We start from the raw sequence: 24,823 nt of genomic DNA, 5'->3' as shown, positions 1-24,823 counted from the left end.
CAGTACATAGCAATAGGTAACAATCTCTTGACCTGGAAGAATCCATACCTGAAGGGAACACCGCTAGCTAAGATAAATTTTCAGGAGCCATGCCATTTCAATATTTCAAAACAAAACAGGCCATTTTAAAAGCAACCTGTGCTTGAAAAGGGAGCCAATGAAGATCAATCAGCAGAGGTGAAATATGATCAAACTTTTTCTCTTTTGAAAATTATTCAAGCTGCAGTATTTTGTAAAAGTTGGAGTTTTTTTTTTTCTGAAAATACATAATCCCAGTGTATAAAGAGGTGCAGCAATCCAACTGGGATACAATCATAACTTGAACTAACAGGGGCAAATCACCCTCAATTGTTTTAATTTTAACCCCGCCCCACACTCTTCTTATATAATTGAAATTCAAAGGTTAAAGATGAGTCTAACATAAAACCCAACACTTTGAAAGTATCAGTAGTCAAGTAATCATTATTGTTAAAGCAACTTACTGGAGGAATGGCAAGTGAATGATTTCCCAGCCGTAGCTTAGGCTTGCCTAGTTCTTTTCTTATTGATACAGCCCAACGTTTTCAATTGGGTATTGGAGAGTTCTTGGGGGCCCATCAATGCCTCAGACTCCGTTCTGGTTCTTCTCCTGGGATGTGTCAAGAATTTCAGATTGTGTAAAATAGAAATGTTTTAAAAATAAAATAAGTACTTAGCCCAAAGAATATTACTCTGAAACGAGCTACATAAATTATCCTTTAGTGCGTATTATCTGCTCTCCTATGGTGATATATGCAGTAAGATATTATAAAGTGTATTATGTGTACCTGTACTGTCGGATATAGGATATGTGGCTGCTCACATCACACAGTGAGCTGGTAATTTTGATCCAGCTGCAGCCTGACTGGTTTTGTCCTGCTTTCCAGTAGTTTGATTAGATTTCATTGATAACCACCTGTGCACCTCTGTATCAGCATTAATTAATAATAATATTGGACCCATGGATGGCATGGACCTAGACCTTAGCCAGGGCAGGTATATGTACCACTCAGGGCAGCCCCCATTTTAAACCAAGCATTCTCCAATATTCAGCTGCATAAGGCAGTCTTTGAATAAATCAACCCTATCCTAGGGCTGTAACAGGGTCATTGTAAGAGCGACTTCTCACCTTTGCTCCTCTACTCTCAGAGGAGTCCTGCAAAGCTGTCCCTCAGCCCAGGTGACAACAGTTAGATAGCAAACTGTCCACCCAGAAATGGCTGCACGTACAGTTCTTAACTACTGACGTGTATAAATCAGTATACGGGTCCAGCTTTTCCTACATATGCTCTCGGCTCTGGAATACGCTACCAAAAGACCTAAAAACCATGAACATTCATCTAAACTTCTGAAAAAACCTAAAGACCCACCTCTTCAGAAAGGCATACCCTGCAGAATTGACATAACAAAAAATAAAACACAACGACTAACCTATCAACCAGTCTACACTCTACTCCTTTCTAAATTAGCCACTCTTGCAAAATGCAGGGGACATTTCACAACAAATCTAACTAACTGAACTACTACTCTGTATTTTACTACCACTGTGTACTACTACTACTATTCTACTACTACGTATTGTCCACACACCTCACCAGAACTTTGTAAGCCACATTGAGCCTACTATATGCGGGAACACAAATGTAACAAATAAATAAATTGCAACAAAGTTGTATCAGTTGATATGGTCAGTAAGACAAAGGTGATGTCTGCATAAGAATACAGATAACTCCCTTGTCCAAAACCACAGAATTCAAAGAGCACATAAAAATAGCAAATTATAGGGAAAGCCCTTGGGTACTCCACAAAGGGGGCACCAAAAATGAGAAAACATTCTTTCTCTTTTTACAATATAAGATCAATTGACCCAAAACGTTTTGAACCATTCTAAAACAGTCCTTTCCCATTCCAAGGTCACGTGGAGGGGCATAATTGAATGGGGCGCCCAAATTTTCCTGAGGACGTCCTCGCAGGACGTCCCTGCGAAGGGGCGGGGAAACACATATTACCGAAACAAGATGGGCGGCCATCTTTCGTTTCGATAATATGGTCGGGGACGCCCAAATCTCAACATTTAGGTCGACCTTAGAGATGGTCATCCTCGATTTTTGGCAATAATGGAAACCGAGGATGCCCATCTCAGAAACAACCAAATCTAAGCTATTTGGTCATGGGAGGAGCCAGCATTCATAGTGCACTGGTCTCCCTGACATGCTAGGACACCAACCGGGCACCCTAGAGGGCACTGCAGTGGACTTCAGAAAAAGCTCCAAGGCGCATAGCTCCCTTACCTTGTGTGCTGAGCCCCCCAACTCCCCCCAAAACCCACTCCCCACAACTGTACATCACTACCATAGCCCTTAGGGATGAAGGGGGGGCACCTACATGTGGGCACAGTGGGTTTGTGGTGTGTTTTGGAGGGCTCATATTTACCACCACAAGTATAACAGGTAGGGGGGGATGGGCCTGGGTCCGCCTGCCTGAAGTGCACTGCAGTACCTACTAAAACTGCTCCAGGGACCTGCATACTGCTGTCATGGAGCAGGGTATGATATTTGAGGCTGGCATAGAGGCTGGAAAAAATATTTAAAAAATGTTTTTTAGGGTGGGAGGGGGTTAGTGACCACTGGGGGGGAGTAAGGGGAGGTCTTCCCCGATTCCCTCTGGTGGTCATCTGGTCATTTAAAGCACATTTTTGTGGCTTGGTCGTAAAAAAAAAAAGGACCAAGTAAATTCGGCCAAATGTTCGTCAGGGATGCCCTTTTTTTTCTATTATCGGCCAAGGACGCCCATGTGTTAAGCACGCCCCAGTCCCCACCTTCGCTATGCTTCCAACACGCCCCTGTGAACTTTGGTCATCAACGCGACGGAAAGCAGTTGAGGGCGCCCAAAATTGGCTTTCGATTATGCCGATTTGGGTGACCCTGGGAGAAGGACGCCCATCTCCTGATTTGTGTTGAAAGATGGGCTCCCTTCTGTTTCAAAAATAAGCCTGATAGTATTCTGTAAAAGTTTACGCTCAACCATATCAAATGCAGCAGATAAATCAAATAGTAATAAAACAGCCTGACTTCCATTGCTAATAATAATCCTAGCTTTCGTAACCAAAATAAGAAAAAGAGTTTTTGCTATGCAAACTCTTAAAACCATGTTTAAATGAATATAAAATTGAAAATTTGCCCAAAAAATTCAGGTATCTGCTTAGCTACCAAGGATTCTGCCAGCTTAGTGAAAAGCAGAATATTGGCTATTGGCCTATAACTAGATGGTTCTGCTAATCCAAATCATGAGATTTAGGAATTGGAGTTTGGACGATTCTACCCATAGTTGTCGACCCCCCCCCCCCCCTCTCCCTGTTTGCAGTACATGATTCTATAAAAAAAATCTAATGTGTGCTTAGTGTCTTCTAAATAAAAATAGCACATACTAAGGGGCCTTTTTACTAAGCTATATTAGACGCTAATGCATGCCTAATGTGGGACGCACTAAAGCATTTCGTTAGTTTACTATGAGTGGGAAAGCGCGGTGTACAAATGTAACAAAAATAAAATAAAATAAATAGTTATCAGTCTGTGCTAAGTGCCTGTTTTTTTTGGAGGGATTGTGTCAGGGGTGAACAGGCGTAGAAGCTAGCACTCTGATAACGCATGATAACTCTAATGCAGACTTAATGTGGGAGCCCTAACCGCCTCTAAAATTGTTTAAAATGACTGTGCGTTAATGGTAACGTTTAGCGCATGGCCAGAAAATCAACAATTAGAAAAAGGCTATTATATGGCTGCACTAAAAATGGTCTTAGTGCAAAGGAAAGACCCACGTAAGGGTGCTAAGCCCACCGACGAGCACAGCTTAGTAAAGGGGCCCCCCTAAATATATGTACTAATGAACTGAATACATATGAATGGCTGCATATCCTTAAGTTACAGACTGCAGATATTGGTTGAAGAAATAAATTGTTTGCTTTGTACTATAAAAAGGAAAAAGTTAAGGACTTTTGTAGTGGCAGCATATCAGTTGTCTTCTGGATTAATAATCTGATACTTTTTAATAAAGAGAGAAATACACCCTTTCTGTACAGGTACTTTAAGCACACACATATGGAAATATGTCTTGCCAATTAAGTCTTAACTGTCTAGCCATTACTTTTAAGATGTTTTTCAACAGATCCCCTGCAGCTCTGGGAGGAGGTGTGTTAAGCAAGTGTATGGCACAGAGTCAAACTTGTTGGTTTGTTGCAGCGGGCCCTGGGTTTGTGAGGCAACTCTGTTCTAGAGTCAGCCACTGGTCTGTTGTGCATTTTAAGAGTGTCATATATTTACTTAAATTGGCATAATTTTACAGGCTGTGTTTTATAGCCTTATAAACTTCGTGTATTGTGTAAGCTTCTAGGTTTGCTAGTCATAAAGGGGAGGTGTCTTTCGGAGTATTTCTGGAAAAATCATTATCCTATTCTGAGTCAGTCTCCTCCTCCTTACTTTTGCCCTGTTTTAGGAGTTTGCTGAAGCAGAAGGGAGGAGCGCTTGGGCACCCAGAAGTGGGAGTAGTGTAAGGTTAAAGGGGATACTGAGAAGACTAGATGCTAAAGTTGGTGAAAGGGGAGTGAGAACCATAGCCTAACCATTTTTTCCAAGATTCAAAAAGAGGACACTTCCAGAAAATGAGCCACATAACAATTTGCGTACATAGTCATATTTAATGAACAGTTTATTTATAACCAGTACATAGTTTTAACTAGCAAGAGAACAAGCAGGGCTGTGTGGGGCCTGTAGACCCTTTGGTACTGGGTTGGAGGTTCCCTTGGCAGGTTTACCCCCTCCCCCAACACCATTTATACTATGTACAAGGCCTCCTGTGTCCTGATTTCCTGGAAGATTATTATGTTTATGAGCAAATATGTTTATTGAAGATTATCAATGCACAAATTCAAAATACATCCAGTATGTGATTTAAAAAGCAAACTTGCTAGTGAGCTAACAAGCTGCTACTCATATTCAGTGAGCCTTTGCTGGGTTGCTTCTTGCTTTGCCCATGTGTATTTATCTTGAGAGTACATCTCTTGCAGCAATGCTTGATCCCTTAGTTAAGCACTCATGAAAGACTTTGCAAGAAGCATAAGAGCCAACTTTTCCAAAATGACTGTGGGGTGCTAAACCCAATGGAAATGACCTCTCCCTGGACACAGTCAAAGAGTCTGTTTAATATTGGGGGTGCTCGAGCACCCATAGAGCTGGCTCCTATGATAAGAGGTATTGAAGGTTGTACAGGGCAAGCAGAATGCCTTTCAGCGAGTCCATACGTGAGCTGTTTCTTTCTTTTGTTCACTGGCTTTGAATTGGTGGAAATCGTGTTCTCTACATTTGCATTGTGAGAAGGTATAATCCAAATAACATTTAGGGGGTCATTCTCTATAGATCGCCTAAAGTTAGGCATCAGGATGATGCATTCAAATTGCAAATTCTATATTGGCAGTTGCATGTGCAATTGCTGTTAGAGAATGCTAGCGTATGCATTTATGTGCTTAACTTTAAGTGCTAGCACTTAGCTAGCTCAATGGCTGGTGTAAATGCTAATATTCTGTAAGATACGTGCAAGTTCTGGACAATTCCCTGAGCTGTCTATTCCCCTTTGCAATTGCACACTGTGGATTTTCTACGGACAATTTACAGAATCCCGACTAAGGGCAGTTACAGGCGTACATGCTGATGCTAATTAGTGTCAATTAACACCAATTATCAATGCCCATTAGCAGCTAATTATTAAATTATGTGCTTGATCAACAGTATTCTATAACTTGAGTGCACAACTTTGCATTCTAAGCTTAAAATTGTGCATGCGAGTTTTATAGAATTAGGTGGTTGATATTTTGGGAAAAAAAGGGTACAGTTTTTGGAACTCTTCTTCGTTGCTGCACTTCACCTGATGCTCTCAGTTTTCAGGCCTGTCTCTACCAGCTCCTTGACACATAACTTCTACATCAGTCCAAATCGCTGGCTGAGTTGGGACAATCTACATAAGAGTAGACTTGAAGATGCTCTATCCACTTCTCCACATACTCAGAGGGTATTTTAATTTAATTTAACAAGTCTAATCAGCTTCTCCAGAGGTAATCACCCTCATTCAAAATGCTTTACCATATTGCCCCACCCCCAATAAAGCAATATACATATAGTTCTCCACCAGCTAATACAATTCAGCAAAATCCTCTTTGCATTTCCCACAATAACACAGTTTTACATTCAGGCATAGAACATGTGTGTAGCTCTAACTGGCACTTTGGGCCAGCATTTCTTTCATTTCCAGGGACATGAAGTGCTGGGTCTTGTGGTCAAGAACATTGCACGTTTAGTTCACTGCTTTCATCACTTACACAATTGCTTAGTTCTTAGCCCTTCTAAATCATTATCATTTTGAGTTACTAGACATACACCTTAGGCTAGCAGTGGATATTTGGGAGTCGTTATAGATTCTCAACTTATCTTTTTCCCTCAGATCTCATCTGTGGTACGTTCATGTTTTTCTTCACTTCGTTCTATTCCATCCTTTGCCCTTTTTTGGATGATGATGAAGATGTTGCATGCTTTATACTTTTCCATGTTCTAGTAATTTCAAAGCTTCATTAATGTGGTTTATGCTGGTTTTCCATCCTCTCTCCTTAAAAAATTACAAAAAATAGTGCCACATGTATTCTTTCAGCTGAGCAACTTCCTTACTTAGCATCATTGACTTCGGATTAGCTTCCGTGTTCAATATAAAATTCTAGTCTTGACACAGAAAGTACTGTTTTTGCAAATCCCAGCCTACTTATCATCCTTAGGGGCCCTTTTACTGAGGTGCATAGGTGCCTACGCACGTCCAATGTGCATCATTTTGGATCTACTGCCCAGCTACTGCTTCCCCCTTTTGTAATTCCATTTTTACGCACATCTGATACGCAGGATGGAAAATATTTTTTATTTTCTACCGCATGGCGCTAACCGGGCGGTAATAGGCAATGTATGTGCACTGATGATTACTGCCTATTAAATGTATGAGACCTTACTGCTAAGTCAGTGGGTGGCAGTAAGGTCTCGGGCCCAAAATGAACGTACGTCAGTTTTTATTTTCCTGCACGTTCATTTCTGGCAAAAAATGCCTTATTTTATTTATTTATTTATTGCATTTGTATCCCACATTTTCCCACATATTTGCAGGCTCAATGTGGCTTACATGGTAACCAAGATGGCAATCACCAATTCCGGTATAACAGATACAGAGAGGGGCATAATCGCCGGCCGGCGATCTATTTTGGTGGCGGCGCAACAGCTGGCCGGAACTGTATTTTTGAAAAAGATGACCGGCCATCTTTTTTTTGATAATACGGTTTAGCCCGGCCAAATGCCAGAGTTCGCCGGGTTTGAGATCGCCGGTTTTGTTTTTCAGCGATAATGGAAAAAAATGCCGGCCATCTCAAACCTGGCAAAATCCAAGGCATTTCCTCTTTCTTTTAATACAGCAGGCCCCCTTTTCTGTCCATTGTGATTCATGCTTGCACTCCGTCCTATCATCGCCTACGACACTGTTTGCAGGAAGGGTGGTATAATAAATTTTAAATAAACCGTAAACCATAGCGTCTTCACACCCTTCCAATTATCTTTGATTTGCCCTTTAAAGCAGGTCTGTATTCCTGTGCAGTGTGTTCATCCATTGTGGTACTCCCTCTTTGGAAGATATCCCCATCAGAGAACCAGAATATGTATCACAGTTTTTCTATACAGAAAAGTAAGGTGAATAGTGGCTTTAGTTGACTTTTCAAAGTCAAGATTCCACTCTAAAGTCAAAAGTGAAATTGAGCCTTTGGCCTCTTGTGCCTGCGGATGACCTCATGGAATATTTACTCAAGGATAAGTCACCCTCACAGTCATAATCCTGGAAAAGAGCCAGCACAGCCACAGGTGTTCCTTAATGCGAGACTTTATTTATTTTTTCTAAACCTGAACTCTAATCACAGTGACACCTGAAATAGCTGTATTAACTAGTGAAGAAGAATAATGTCATAGTCCTCTTGGGTAAAGGTTACTTATAAACTGCACTGTCAGTTGGTGTCCTCTTTTAAATTATGATAACTTTCTTTAGTTGACTTAACAGTGAAGTCCAGACATTTTAAAACTGATATTTCAATCCATTATTGATTTGGTTTTTTTTTTTCTGAAGAACAATCAAAAAGCAAAAATGAGAGAGTATGCTCACTGATTTCCAAGCCAATGTGCATTTTTTAAAGATAGACAGTGATAAACTGAGAGGTTTTATGTATTTATTTTTTCTTAGTAACGTAGTACAGTTGTCATGTTAGTCTACTTGGATGTGCAGAAATAAGTTACCAACCATCAATATAAGATACCACCATTTTAATGGACTAATTTTAAACATGTTTTGACCTGAGGAAGGAAATGCTGGCTCTTGACAGGTAGTAAAGTGAGTCCTATAAAAAATTATACCTTTTGTTAATTTTTTGCTTGACTTTTATTAGTGTGCAATTATTAAAATTAAAGCAAAACTAAAAGATTAAGCCTTAATAGCAAGGCCAGAGGTACATAGTTAAGTGACTGGGCTGGCTATGTGAATCCTGATTGGCTTAAAACCGAATGGAATGTTCTGTTGGCGTCTGAACTGTGATTGGCTGGGAGGGGTGCCTGTTTAACTGATGGCTGATGAGAATTCCATAAGAGCAGCTGCTTAAAAAAAAATGCATGGGAAAATCTTCCGCCCCTCCCTCCATCTCAGAACACATTTATAACAGCACTAATTCCATCTGAACCGGGTATTTGCTGTCAGTTAATGTCATTTTTGAGTAAATGGCCTTGGGCAAAATGTCTCTGCATGGCAGTTATGCAATTGAGCATAAACAGATGCAGCCAACACCTACTTAATTATTTGTATAAGGTTCTCAAGCCTATAGACATTTTCAGGAGGTTAAATTCTTTTTATATTGGTTGTTACATTGTCCTGTCCACAGTGGGGTTGAACAGTAGATCACTGACCCCCCCCCCCCCCAGGTATTATTTAATGGGCTGATGCTGAAGACTCTGGTGCTAGAGCAGACAGTGCCCATCCAGTACAGTGGAAACAGCGCTGAAACAGAGCTCTCCAGTGCTGAAAGCATAATATATTCTAATTACACGCATGCTGTGAGGGGGAGGAATGTGCCTGGCGCATGTGCACAAGAGTTTTGTGGCAAACAACTCTTTTTTGCATATGCGCAGGCAATCACAATGCAATGGAGTGTAGGACAGCTGCAGGCAGCTCTGTGTCCTTCTGTCCATACGGGTAAAATCTCTTCCTTATCCATGGAACATTCATGGGCCCGGATTCATCTCACATTGACCCAACTCCAGCAGGACCTTGGTGATGTAGGCAGTGAGGGATTCATAGCATACAGCTACTTCCCTCGGACAAAGGTTGGGATGGGGGAGTCCCGTGCAGTATTGTAGAATTTTCTAAGTTAACCAGGTGGTCAGTAAAATTAGCTGGGTGGTGTTAATTTTACTGGGGTCCTGGGGAGAACACTGCTTTACTATTGGTTTGATATTATCACTACAGTTCACAGACCCTTGAAAAAAATTATTAGAACATATGTAGGGGATGCAAAGGAGTTTGGGAAGAAGGAGAGGCTGTCTTGGCTCTTGCGTCGTTTTGTAGAGTCATAGAGGAGCATTGAGAAGATTCCCAATAGGGTTGCTTCTGACCTTTCACTGATTGAAGCTATTTCTAGAGGTATCTGAGAATAAAGTAAGAAAAGGAGAGAGCTACCCAACTTGTGGTTAATCCTAGAGTCCAAAGCAGATAGGAGCTTGTAGGGTAAAGAATTCAGAGAGCAGCAGCTAAGTAGGAAAAGGTTGAGTGCCTGGTTAAATTAAATTAATTCTAGGCATGGCATTAGGAATAGAAGTTTTCTGTGTGATGACCTTAGTAAATCAGATGGGGTATAGGGGGTAAATAGTGTTGTGAGAGAGAGGGAAGCCCATGGAATGGGTGTAAAAGGGAGTATGACTGTTGACATTTATCCTTTCTGTTATAGTAAGCTAATGCTCTTCCTTTAGAAATACGTTATCATGGACAAATCTTTTAGCACCATTTCTGCGTAAGTTGGAGACATTTATATATTTGCAAGGGTTATTTTGCCACATAAGGAACTGCAGTATTTAGGCCTACTTTATTACATAAGTATTGCCATACTGGGACAGAACAAAGGTCCATCAAGCCCAGCATCCTGTTTCCAACAGTGGCCAATCTAGGTCGCAAGTACCTGGCAGGATCCCAAAACAGTACAATACATTTTGTGCTGCTTATTGTAGACCCCTGGGGAACACCACTATCTACCCTCCTCCATTGAGAATACTGACCATCTAACCCTACTCTCTGTTTTCTATTTTTAACCAGTTTTTAATCCACAGTAGGACACTACCTCCTATTTCAGCATCTTTTAGTTTGTGGAATTCTTTACCAGTAGAGCTGAAATGTGGAAGGAAGCACTTGGAAATTCAAAACATGTTGAAGTTCTGTTTTTTTTTACAAAAATATTAGCAACATCTGATTTTAAATCGTGATTGAATGTATCAGTTTATGGTAAGCTACTGATTCTTTCTGTAAACTGTTAAGAGTATAGAAAAAAATGTAGGGGTCCTTTTATTAAGCTGTGCTAAAAAGTAGCTTTTCCATTCGCTCTGGCCACTTTTTAGCGCGGCTGTAAAATGGCCACGTGCTAATTTCCAAAATGAGTGCACAGCTATTACTGCCTGAGTCCTTACTGCCTCCTATTTAGTAGGCGGTAAGGGCTTGTGTGGTGCTTGTGCGGTAATCGGGTTACCGCTGGGAATGCCTAGTCCCCATCCCACATACTAGAAAAAAAAATTATTTCCTAGCATGCGAAACGGCATGCAGCAAACACAGAACTACCACAGGGCTCTTGGGCGTGGTAGCCTTATTACGCCTTCGGGTCATTCCATGTCAAGTGGTCTGGTGGTCCCTGCGCGAAGGCTGCAGTATGGGGTCAAACAGATTACTATATCTCAGCAAGTATTGCATCGGCGAACGTAAAACTTTACCAATGTTCATTGGGGACATGTATGAATATTCACAGAAAATTTCATCGAAATCCGTGATGGTCGCGGAGGGACCACCAGACCACTTGACATGGAATGAGTGCTTTGTAAAAAGGGACCCTTAGTTTTTTATTCTTACGTGAGCTGGGAAGTGATATAAGATATACAAGTCTGGGTAGTTATGAATGCAGACTCATGTTTGTTCTAGCTCAACAGAGGCGGGTTCCAACAGAGCTGAAAACCCAAAGGAACAGGAGGAAGTTGGCAGACCAAAAATTTAAGAATGCCTTGTGAAGAAGGCTCTATTTATAAGCCAGGACTCTACAAAGGATTTTATTCTGCTTTTAAATCAAAGATCACTCATACCATGTAATTTTAGCATTAGATTTTACAGTTCTGTTTCAATTACTGTGAACTTATTGTATCCAGAGCTTCTATCCCTGGCTCACAGTTGTGCTGTGAGTGGGATCAAGGGCTCCTATGGAAATTTTAACAGCATTTAAATCCCTGGAAAGATATATTTAAATGCGGAGTATTGGAGTTCGGAGCGAAGAATACAGATGATTGAATAAGTGAATTTAACATGCTGAAAAACATGATAGAAAACCAGAAAATAAACCATCAGTTGGACGTTTGAGGTAACTCACTTATCCTCCTCTCGCACGCTAATTGATAGTCTTCTCAGAGGTCTGCATTTTTTAACCTTGTTCATGGCACAGTGATTCATACAAGTTAATAAAACAGGGAGCTATATAATGCACATTTTATAAAGGTTTTCATATGTTAAGTTGATTCATATTCTCTTGTTCTAAATGTAACCAGTCATCTTTGTAGGTAGTCTCTTGTTTTGTTTCTTCCTTTTTTTTTCATACAGTGTAAAATAAAATAGATTGTGGTATGGAGTGAGGCTGTATTAATTCATCATTAGTCACTGGTGAGATGGCTGTCATCCTTTAATCCCACTGATGCAGGTTCTACCAATGTTAGGGCTACCATATGTCCTCTTTTAGGAATCTTCAGATTTGTCCTCCAGGATTTTAAATTTTTAGGAAAATATCCTCTTTTTCTTTTATGTTCCTATGGCCAACATACCTACCCACATAATGAGGGAAACCATCTGTGATCTATTAGTCCTTCTGGACACATGGGGGTGCTAAAGATAGAGAAAGGCATTTCTGATCTCCTCTCTATTTCCCTACTGGTTGAATATGTCAAAGGAAGTTTGTTTGTGCAGCACAAATTTAAGCATATGTCATGTCATGCAAAGATATCTCAGAAGCCAGCCAAAATGGTTGAGGGATATTTGCTCTTCTGATAAGTATGCTTGGGCTCAGACTCAGTCAAATTCAAATCTGGAAGTTCTTGAACAGTAGATTTAATGTCTACTGTTGTACTGTCAGTCACTGTTTGATGTGTGTTCATTAACTACAAGCTATGATTAAATATTTCTTTATCAAAGGTAGCAACCATATTTTCCGTCCTCTTTTTTTTGTTTGTTTTTGTTTTGTGTCCTACTACTACTTATCATTTCTAAAGCGCTACTAGACGTACGCAGCGCTGTACACTTGAACATGAAGAGAGAGTCCCTGCTCGACAGAGCTTACAATCTAATTAGGACAGACAAACAGGACAAACAAGAGATAAGGGAATATTAAAGTGAGGATGATAAAATAAGGGTTCTGAACAAGTGAATAAGGGTTAGGAGTTGGGCTTTTAGCTTAGATCTGAAGACGGCCAGAGATGGAACTTGACGTACTGGCTCAGGAAGTCTGTTCCAGGCATATGGTGCAGCAAGATAAAAGGAACGGAGTCTGGAGTTAGCAGTGGAGGAAAAGGGTGCAGATAAGAGAGATTTATCCAGTGAACGGAGTTCCCGGGGAGGAATGTAGGGAGAGATGAGAGTGGAGAGGTACTGAGGAGCTGCAGAGTGAATGCACTTATAGGTTAATAAGAGGAGTTTGAACTGTATGCGGAAACGGATAGGAAGCCAGTGAAGTGACTTGAGGAGAGGGCTAATATGAGCATAATGACACTGGCAGAATATTAGTTGTGCTGCAGAATTTTGAACAGATTGAAGAGGAGAGAGATGGCTAAGTGGGAGACCTGTGAGAAGCAAGTTGCAATAGTCTAAGCGAAAGGTGATAAGAGTGTGGATGAGGGTTCTGGTAGTGTGCTCAGAAAGTCCTCAGATACGGTAACCTTAACCAATGTGTTACTGGATTTTCTAATACGGAAGCCAGTATCTTCCTTGTAAGCTGGTGTACCTCTGCAGGAACACGCTCGTAAGATTGCACCTCTGTGTACTGCAATCTCTTCACCTAGCGGGGGGGAGGGGGAGGAGGAGCAGCAGTTCTGTTACAGAAGTAGGTGTCTCAGGGGTGCACAGTATGAGCCCATTCTTTAAAGGTTCTTTTCTACAATACCAATGTAATTGGGTATCAATATTACATTACATTATTATGTCTAACATTTGATTGCAATCATCTTAAAGTGCAACAGGTACCTGCGTAAGTAGCAGCTCTGCCTATGTCCTGCTCGTTCTCAGCCCCATGTGCTCTCCCCCTCACCCTTTGTAGGTAGCTGCTATATAAGTTAAGTTAAACATTTGTGTATAATGCCTAGGTTCTATAATTGCCCTGTTAATGTTCCCTTTGAATAGGGAGGGACCTGCTCCTGATAACCAGATCTAAAATGGAGGTGTTTTAATATAGTGTTTTAATAACCGTGAGTTGAAAATATCATAATTTTCTAAGATAATTCTTCCTTAACATGCATCTGACATAAAGATGGACTAGTGGCTAAAAACAAAAATTCTAATGTATGTTCTGGGTTTTTTTTTTTTAAAGAGCTATGTTATTACATAGATGTAAGTGACTTTCAGTTATAAAGTTATAATGATTTGTAATTAAAATAAGCAGTGTGGGTTGCTGAAACTAGCAAAGCTTTGCATCTTAAATTTGTAAATATTTAATTTAAGGGAAAATGTTTTTGTCATTAGCATCCTTTAGTGTGCTGCCTTATTGTGGTTAAAGATGTTAGCAGGGGGCTGGCTTGATGGTTCCCTAGGCATGCTGTGCACTGCCATGTGGGAGAACTGGCTTTTGTACCTTGGTCTGGCTAGGGATGCCACAGAAGAATTGTTTGTGGTCCCTCTCGGGGGCTTAACTCGGGGACAGCAGGAAGTCCCAGCTAGGCCTCAAGAGCCTAGAGAGACCAAACTTGGACAGCCACAATCCTGGCTCCTAAGTGAAGGTTTACTATAGTGGTTGAACTAGCAGGAAGGATTTACCGTTAGTGGTTAAAATATCACTCCCATTAAAAAAAAAAAAAAGCTTAGGAATTAAGGTTTATAAGCGATTGAACTAGAAACCTCAAGGAGCAGGAAGAGGCTTAAGTATTTCTATCAAATAGCAACTTACATGTTTGTGGGCGTATATAAGCAGAATCTGTATTAAGAAGAAAGATGTATTTGACAGATAAATGTTCTTTTCAGAACAAACAAAGCACGCTACAATAGAGTAAAAATAAGTTCTGCTGTACAGTCAGCATTTTGTTCAGTGGGTCAATGCTATTATTTTTCAATTATGTTTCTGAGGTAGCTGCACTAGGACCCAGTGCTTTGCAAAGGGTGCAAATGTGGAGGGGTGCAAGAATTGCTCCCAGCCCACCATTTTCATTAGCATGGTGAAGTGGGTGGGGCAGGGACCACTAGTAGGCGAATCACAGAGAACAATGATAGCTCAGACCCATCCTGGACCGTTCATCAGATGTGAAAGTATAAGTGGGATTTTCATCAGAATGTTTAAGTGGAGTTTAGACACTGAAACCTTCTGCTCAGTGTGCTGCTGCGGCTAGGAAAGCGAATAGAATGTTGGGTATTATTAGGAAAGGTATGGAAAACAGGTGTGAGGATGTTATAATGCCGTTGTATCGCTCAATGGTGCGACCGCACCTTGAGTATTGTGTTCAATTCTGGTCGCCGCATCTCAAGAAAGATATAGTAGAATTGGAAAAGGTGCAGCGAAGGGCGACTAAAATGATAACGGGGATGGGATGACTTCCCTATGAAGAAAGACTAAGGAGGCTAGGGCTTTTCAGCTTGGAGAAGAGACAGCTGAGGAGAGACATGATAGAGGTATATAAAATAATGAGTGGAGTGCAACAGGTGGATGTGAAGCGTCTGTTCACGCTTTCCAAAAATACTAGGACTAGGGGGCATGCGATGAAACTACAGTGTAGTAAATTTAAAACAAATCAGAGAAACTTTTTCTTCACCCAACGCATAATTAAACTCTGGAATTCGTTGCCGGAGAATGTGGTGAAGGCGGTTAGCTTAGCAGAGTTTAAAAAGGGGTTAGACAGTTTCCTAAAGGACAAGCCCATAAACCACTACTAAATGGACTTGGGAAAAATCCACAATTCCAGGAATAACATGTATAGAATGTTTGTACGTTTGGGAAGCTTGCCAGGTGCCCTTGGCCTGGATTGGCCACTGTCGTGGACAGGATGCTGGGCTCAATGAACCCTTGATCTTTTCCCAGTGTGGCATTACTTATGTACTGAAGCTTAGTGTGTGCTAACGGACATTAACTTGTGCTAAGTTGCCATGTGGCCCATAGATATAAAATAAGACGTGCAGCACTTAGTGCGTGCTAATATCCATTAGTATGCACTAAGTGTTAGTAAAAGGGCCCCTTTATGAGTATGGTTCAAACAGTGTGGCCAGTCAGTGTGAGTCACATAGAGGGGAAGTGTATGTGGGGAAACAGCTGAATTTGTCTGGTTAGGTTCCTAGGTGTGGTGTTCTCCTAGCAGTTGGGGAAACATTTTTTTTTTTTCGTGAACGGTGCAATATCTACTCCATTGACAAAGATATATGTGGAAATGTAATAGCTATTCCACTGTTCATGGAAGAAGGTGTTTAACTAAAAGTGGACAAAGCCATGGGACTGGATGGGATCCATCACAGGATATTGAGGGAACTCAGAGACGTTCTGGTGGGTTCTTTTCAAGTTTTGTTTAATAATCCCTTGGAGACAGGGTTGGAAAAGAGCAGATGTGCTCCCTCTTCTCAAAAATGGTGACTGAGAAGAAGTGGGAAATTACAGGTTGCTAAGCCCGTTTGGAAAAGTAATGTAAGTGCTACTGAAAGGATAGTGAACTTCTTGAAATTCAGTGGTTTATAAAATCTGAGGCTTCTGCTTGAATTAACTGCATTTCAACTAATTGGGTTGCTGTTGACTATTGTTATTTGCTATGTTTGTGTATTAATTGTATGTATGTTTTTTTTTTCTGTTACCTGCTTTGGGTAAAGGCGGGTTACAAATAAATTAATATGGTTTAAGCACTTATCAAACACTCCCAGATCACAGCACAGGGCACACATGCTGGAGGAAATTCAGTAAATGATGCCCATAATCAGGTGCCTGGAAGATCTGTCTTAAGCTAGTATTCTGCAAAGGGCAGTCTGCGTGGAGCACTTTTTGCAGAAATACTAGCAAAATACTAGCTTAGTGCATAACTTAGGCACTAGTATTTACACCAGCTTTTGGTAGGTGTAACTCATGGCAGGCACGTAAATGACTTTTGATAACATCGCGCCTAAATCCTGTGAATGCTCCTGACGCTCCCATACCCCTTCCAGGGCCACACTTCCTTTAGGGTTACGTGCCAGTGCTGTCTGATTCTGTCAAAAAATTTTCAGTTCAATTCTTTCATATGAATTGGTTTTTTTATTTGATTCGATTCAGCTTAACTGAAATATAGGGGCCAATAGCCTCGGACCTATGATAATATTATAATTCACAGATTAACACAAACAGGCAGCATCAGTTGAACATTTAAAGTGTTCAAGAAAGCATTTATGATGACAGGTTAAACTGCACCAGACTCTACTTCTCTAAAATGTCCATGCTATCCCCAACAATTATTGTTCAGTATTAAAATTAAGTTAAAAATATACCCCCTACCACCACCAGAAAAAAGGTTCCTGCATGAATAAGTAGGACAGGATATGAAATTCAAATATATGTTTTCATAAAACAATGATCCTAAAGCTGACATATTTATTTATTTTATTTATTTGGATTTTGCTCACACCTTTTTCAGTAGTAGCTCAAGTTGAGAGCTCACAATCTAATTTTGTACCTGAGGCAATGGAGGGTTAAGTGACTTGCCCAAGATCATTTGCCAGGAGACCAAGAACCAAAAACACCGTGCAATCCACCACAGTTCCTCAGTGGTGTACCTACCTTATATGGCACCAGGGTGGAGCACACCCCCCGGGCAGCGCATACCCCCCTCCTCCAAGCAAGGGGGTGTGCGGAGCAGGGGACCGGCAAAGCAGACAGTCGTGTGCCTGCTCCACACACTCCCTTGCTGCCAGCACCGGGGGGTGGAACGCCCCCACCTGCCCGCCTTAGGTATGCTAGAGCAGTTCCTTGAGCCTCTGGGACAAAGATTCAGAAAGTCACCAATCTTAGGGCAGAGAGGAAATTTAAGTGTTCCTGCCATGAAGCTGCTTCCTTCACACAAAAAGCAGACAAACAAGAAGAGCTGCATGACTCTTTTTTTTCCCTTTAAAAAATCATTTAAAAAATCTAGCATTAAAGAATATTATTTTTATTGCTACTGGAGTGAGGTTCAAAGAAGTGGGCTTGTGCAGGGTGACATGGGATGACTAATAGGAGATCTAATGGCAGGGTACCCTCGGTTGAGAGGCACCAAACAACCCCCCATCACCCACTCATCCGAGTCATCCATTGCTTCAGAAACCTGACAGAAACAGCAAAGTTCCATGCTACCAATCCCAGGGCAAGCAGTGGCTTCCCCCATGTCCATCTCAATAACAGGCTATGGACTTTTCCTCCAGAAACGTATCCAAACTTTTTTTAAAACCCAGAAATGCTAACCGCCATTACCACATCCTCCGGCAGATTGATAACATCTCGTTAACTAATTAGTAACACCTCATTAACTAATTAGTTTACATGTGAATCTGTGATCCGTGCCCAGATTTGTGCACCCAACTTTGGGTGACCTATACAGAATACGGCAGTCTGTGTCCACTTTGCAGCATATTACACAGACAAGAAAACTGCTTTAGCTCTTGCTGCTTCTACTGTGGAGCGTCCGAGGATTCACTGCTGCCCTTTTGTTCTTTTCTGTGTCTGTCGCTCTTCATTGTTGTACATCTTCCAGAAATTTGATATTAGTTATCATGATATGTGATGCTATTCAGGTTTATGTAGTAATATTTTGGAATAGTGGGAGGATGTTGCAAGGTTGACTAACTGTTTGGACATAGTATATTCTTGGCTTAAACATTAGAAACAGAGAAAAATGTAGGCAGATAAAGACCATGTGGCCTATCCAGTCTGCCCATCCATGCCATCTATTTTCTCTATCATTCCCTTAGAGATCCTATGTACTTGTCCCAAGTTCTCTTGAATTCAGATACTGTTTTCATCTCCACCACTTCCACTAGGAGGCCATTTCATGAGTTCACCACCCTTTCTGTGAAGAAGTATTTCCTCAGGTTACTTCTGAGCCTTATAAGCTAAAGATGAATCCACGAGCATCGCTAGCCAGAAACACACCTTGTGTTGGCACGCCCCCAAACACTCCCAACGTGCTCTGCCACCCACTTGCTTCTTGCTGGCAAGGGAAGCCAATGGAGGGGGTGCTCCAGTTTCCTTTGTGCCCTGTATGTCTGTACCAGCTGCATGTAGCTAATTACAGCCCTGGGTGAATCCTGATAAATGTGTTACTGTGGGTTTCATGGATGGTGAGCTCATTGTTGGTTTTTCAGGATTGGATTAAATCCATCTTTCTCTCACCTCAGGAGTTTAGGGATACTCTCGGATGCTACCTTTTCTTTTGAGCCCATAGTTCCTCTGTGCAGAAATAATGATTTTGGGGATTTTGTTAAAAACTCTTTTGTGCTATGAGAACCTCAAATTTGGAGATAGATAAATAGAACTTACTGTTGTAACTGACAAACTGGGCAAAGTAGTTTACAGGCTAAAACAAAAAGAAAAGAACAACATTATAATTATAGGAAAGACAGACAAACATTCCAGTACAAATCGAGTAAGAAACGAATAACATCAACCTGATGTGGCGTCCAGAATTAAACCAAATTGCACCTGAAATCAGGTGTTAGAAGCCTGTTGAAAAAGCCAAGTTTTAATTGCTGATTTAAAGTGCTTAAGGGATAGTTAAGAACATAAGACTAGCCATACTGGGTCAGACCAATGGTCCATCTAGCTCAGTATCTGTTACCACATCCTCCTGCAATGAGTTCCAGAGCTTAACTATTCTGTGAGTGAAAAAACATGTCCTGCTATTTGTTTTAAAAGTATTTTCATGTAACTTCATTGAATGTCCCCTGGTCTTTGTACTTTTTGAAAGAGTAAAAAATCAATTAATTTTATCTGTTCTACGCCAATTAGGATTTTGTAGACCTCAATCAGATTCCCCACCCACACCCCTCAGCTGTCTCTTTTCCAAGCTGAAGATCCCTAACCTCTTTAGCTTTTCCTCATATGGTAGCAGTTCCATCCCCTTTATCGTTTTGGTTGCTCTTCTTTGAAGCTTTTCTAATTCTGCTACATGTTTTTTGAAATATGGCGACCAGAATTGAAAGCAATACTCAAGGTGAGGTTGCACCATGGAGCGATACAGAGGCTTTATAATCTTGGTCTTATTACCATCACTTTCCTAATAATTCCTAGCATTCTGTTTGTTTTTTTGGTCACTGCCACACAGTGGGCAGAAGATTTCAGTGTATTGTCTACAATGACACCTAGATCTTTTGCTTGAATGCTGACTCCTAAGGTGGACCCTAGTATCAGGTAACATTTGGATTATTCTTCCCAGTGTATGTCACTTTGCATTTGTCCACATTAAATTTTATCTGTCATTTGGATGCCCAGTTTCCGCTTGTGTTTTGACAACTTTGAGTCATTTTGTGTCATTTGTAAATTTAATCATCTTACTTGTCATTCCAATTTCCAGATCATTTATAATTATGTTAAATACACCGGTCCCAGTACAGGTCCCTGTGGCATTCCATTCCTTCACTGAGAAAAATGCCATTTTGAATTGTTTAAGGTAAGGAGTCCCAAAGAGCTGGGGCAGTAAAACAAAAAGCATTGTACCTTGTAGTCTCAAGCTGAACAGCCAGAGGTCTGGGCAAGACCTCTGGCTGTTCAGCTTGAGACTACAAGGTACAATGCGTACACAGTTTAAAGCACCATTTATAGAATTCAGGGGTATATTTCATGTTTGTTTATATTTGCTATGCTGCACTAGAGAAGCCTTTCAGTGCAATTTATGTATCCATTGAAGCAAAATTATATTGTGAAAAGAAATAGAAGTACATAGTGGATAGGATCTTTGGATCTGATCCAAGTGCTGTGACCCAGGAGACACCCCAGGTGAGCAGCAGAGAAACGGGTAGTGTTACTTCATGCCTCAGGTAAAAGCATCCCGAAATAAAAAGGTTTTCAGGGCACTCTTAAACTTGTCAAATGATCCCTCTAATTGTAAGTGGGAAGGGAAGGCAAGGTATTCCAAAGGGAGGGACCAATAACACTGAAGATCCTGCTCCTGATATAATCAAAGCAGATGGCACTACCAGTTAAGGTGTGAAGAGCGTAGGGTGCAGCCTGGGCAGTAAGGGGCTGAGAGACAAGAAAGATATATTGGAATTCCTATGTGATGGACTTTATGAACTAGTACAAGAGATCTGATGAGATATTGGGAGCCAGTGCGCCTTACATAGGAGAGAAGTGACGATGTGTGATGGCTGTTCAAGGGCTCTCTGAAGTAAAATGTACTTATATTTACTTAAGTAGAATCCTATACCAAGAAACATCAGGAATATGCCTTGGCCCATAGTCCAAGAGACCTCAAGGATCCTAGTGGTGTGTGGAAATGGAACCTATAAACCTCACCAACCAGAGAGAAGGCAAACGTGCAAGAAGCCAAAAACCTGCCTAACAGTACCCAAGCTAGTGCCTTTTAGAACAGTAGGCCTGGTGAATGCCAGATCAGCTACTAAGAAATCCCCAATCATCTATGATATCTGTGAACAGCATCTAGACACCTTAAGAATAACTGAAGCCTGGCTTGATGAAACTGGGGGACAGTCACTATCTGAACTATGCCCAACAAATTTCAACATCCAACATCAACCAGGGCCGTGGGCTAAAAACAACAAACTTTGCCTGAACCTAGGTAAAACAAAGCTCATTTGGGTCCCTAACACAAACGGTAACATAGCTGACATCAAAATTCCTTTTCTGAGTACAAACTCCCCCTTAAATTACAGGTCAGGAACCTTGGGGTACAGTTGGACTCAACCCTGCATTGTCTGTCTTCATACATCAGGAAGACAAGTCCTGTCACAGTGATTTATGCTATTATAATGTTGAATATTGAATGTTGTATATTATTGAATGTAATTCCTAAGACTAATACCCTATAGTGCTATATTACATTTCACCTAACTTACAAGATTGTATTCACCTCAATGTCCTATTTATAATATTGTATTTACTTCAATGTCGTACGTATAATATTATATCAACTTTTGTCCCACTGACGATGTAAACCACAGTGAACCTTAAACAGGGGATATTAGCGATATATATAAGACCTGAATTGAATTATAACATCAAGGCTGGATTACTATAATGCACTCCACATTGGTGTGATTACAGAGTGTGCACCAGCTTCAGTTTATTCAGAATGCTGCCACAAAACTGATAGAAGGCTATAAGTGATGTAACCACATTTACTACTGTTCGTGCAAAACTTCACTTGCTACCAGTACAATAGAGGGCTAAATTTTAAAATTGTAGGTCTAATCTTCAAGACCCTTAAAGGAAATGGGCCAAAATACTTGAGGACAAAGATTTTCCTCTACACACTTTAAAGGTTTCTAAGGAATGCTCAAGGAAAATTCCTAACCATGCGTTTTCCAAAGAGAATCACGTGATCTGACAGCCCACAACGAGCCTTCTGAAGAGTGGCCTCCACACACTCTAGAATGCACTCCCAGAAAGGCTTCACTTAACATAAATATTTCTGTACTTTAGGAAATTCTGTACTTCAGGAAACAGGCAAAAGCTTGGCTCTTCTCCGAAGCCTTTAATAGAGGAAGAAACTAGCTAGTTACACACACAAGGGCTAACACCAGCTGCACATATTATAAAGGACTTGCTTATTTACACCTACTCTAGTTGAGATCATTTTCCTGTACCTTTTCTGACTTCATATGCAGTTTTTCCAAAGGTTAGTCAAACTTAATTCTGTCTAACTTCTGTTTACTGTACTATATATGTCTATATTTTCTACCTCCACTTACAGCCTATTCCAGTGTTCTTCGTGGAAACTCTGGCCCCCGCTGTTATTCTGGTTTGTTTTTTTTAAGGCTGGACGCAGGCTGTGGGCCTTTCATTGAAGAGGTCTTCTGTTTATATTTTCTACCTCCGTTTACAGCCTATTCCAGTGTTCTTCATTCAAGCTCTGGCCCCCCCACTGTTATTCTGGTTTGTTTGTTTTTTTAAGGCTGGATGCAGGCTGTGGGCCTTGCATTGAAGGGGCCCTGTTTCTCATCACTTCTCTTATGCCCATGGTCCAGTTTGGTTTCTCTCTCTCTCTCTCCCCTCCCCCACTACTTTGCGTGTCTGGCAGCTCTTCCTATATCCCTCTTCCTCCCCACCCCAATCCGCAGTCCTACAAACTTGCTGTCTTTGTCAGCAGCAGTAAAGCCAGGCCTTCTTCAGGCCAACCCCGGGGCCTTCCATCTGTCATTATTTCCTGTTAGTGCGTGGACATGATATGGCAGCAGGGGAAACCTCCAGGGTTGGCTGGAGACAGAGTGATTTCATCTCTGCAGGTGAAGACAAGTTTGTGGGACTGCTGTTAAGCAGGGAGAGGGAGGAAAGTCAGAAGAGCTGCCAGAACCGCAAAGTTGGGAGGGTGGTGGGGGAGAGATGTTGGATCATTGGGGGTGTATCAGGGAAGAGAGAGGGAGAGGTGCAGGAAGAAGGGAAGAGAAAGGAGAGAAGCTGGACATGGGGAGGGACAGAAACAGAGACAAAGCAAAGAACGCTGGACTGGGAGGAAGCATAGGGAAATAGAGAGGGAAGACAAGGAAAGAGACAGGGAGGAAATGCTGCACATGGATGGAAGGGTAAAGAAGAAAAATGGGAAATGCCGGGGAGGAGAGGGGAAAGGAAGAAAGAGAAGGAGGAGATGACATGGAGGGGAAGGGAAGGAAGAGGGCATATTGCACATGTTGGAAGAGAGAGAATGACAGGAGATGCTGCACATAGAGAGAAGGGGAAGGGAAGAAAGAGAGGAGAGGCTGCACATGGATAGGAGGGGAAAAGATGGAAAAGTACATAAATCTGAGAAGGAGGCAGAAAAACTGAAGAAAGCCGAACATGAAAGAATAGCGCCCAAAATGGATATAGGCCAGGTTGTGAAGAAAGGTGGAAAGAAAAGAAATAGCAAATGGACAGGATGTCCTGGAAACAAAGTTCAGAGCACAGAAGGAAGTAGAACCAGAGACCGAGAATAAGATGATTTGAAAAATAAAATCACCAAAAGTAGGAACAATGATTTTAATTTTCAATTTATTGGTTGAAATATGTCAGTTCTGAGAATTCACATCTGCTTTCTCTATATTTTGCATTGTAGAGGAGGAAATACATCTGTTTCTAATTCTCTGATGATGCACTGTATGCAGAGGTTGGAATCTTAGGGTTTCTGTTAAAAGTAATAATGTATATTATCCTATATTTAAAGAAGAGCTATCTGGGTTCTTCATATGTGACTGATGCCGGCTGATCTTGTGGAGATGGATGTCAGCACGCATTAGTCGGTGTTGTGGTCCCACATAGGTCAGCTCTTCTTCGGCCCTTTTGGACCTAAAGCGAGGGTTCATATTTCCTTATCGCTCAAGTCACATTAAAGTATTTGCATAGTAACGAGATGCAAAATATTGCCATAGGAAATTTTCGGGCTGCGTTAGGGCCCTTTAAGTCGCTTTAAGGGTCAATTAATGTGACTTAAAGCTCTAATGCAGCTTGATAACTTCTCCCCCTGAATCTATTTATTTCGGTTATAAATTTAATTATACACCACCCTGAGTTTTAGGGTGCAGAAGTATATCAAATGGAGTTTAAAAGAGAGAGAAAAATGTTGCTGTTTTAACACTGTACTGTAGAACATTGTAGGGATCTCCCAGGGACATGGAGAGTACACAGTCACTGCAGTTTCCACTCATTTCATTTGTTAAAGGAGGCTCTGTTAGTAAGGAATGTATGGGTTCTTATATTATTATGGTGTCTTTTTAATAAGCTGCGCTATCCCCAGCATGGGGGCTTTCCCATACACTGATGGCACTTATAGCACAGTGGTAAAATGACCCCATTCTCTTTCTTGTCTATTAATGGCAATTCACTAATTTCCCCATTAGTGAGTGGCTATTAGCACATGAGTGCTTACTGATACCTATTTTCTAGGCTAGTGAGTCCCAAACCTGGTCCTGGAGGCTCCCCAGACAGTCAGATTATCGACCATGAACGTGAGGGAGATTTGCATGCAGTGGAGACAGCGTATGCAAATCTCGCTCATGGATATTCATTACAGTTACCAAAAAACAACAAGGCAAACGATCTGCAAACTCCAATGTAGACAACAAAACAGCA

The 24,823-nt window shown here is 41.2% G+C and overlaps 1 protein-coding gene across 1 annotated transcript in view; it reads left to right on the top strand.

Moving 5' to 3' along the window:
• Positions 1-24,823, top strand: part of RAPGEF5 (Rap guanine nucleotide exchange factor 5) — a 416,429-nt gene that overhangs the window by 53,097 nt on the left and 338,509 nt on the right. The window lies entirely within an intron of this gene.

The sequence above is a fragment of the Microcaecilia unicolor genome, chromosome 1, assembly GCF_901765095.1.
Source record: "Microcaecilia unicolor chromosome 1, aMicUni1.1, whole genome shotgun sequence".
In the NCBI taxonomy this organism is placed as follows: Eukaryota; Metazoa; Chordata; class Amphibia; order Gymnophiona; family Siphonopidae; genus Microcaecilia; species Microcaecilia unicolor.
This window is presented reverse-complemented; position numbering and strand designations above follow the sequence as displayed.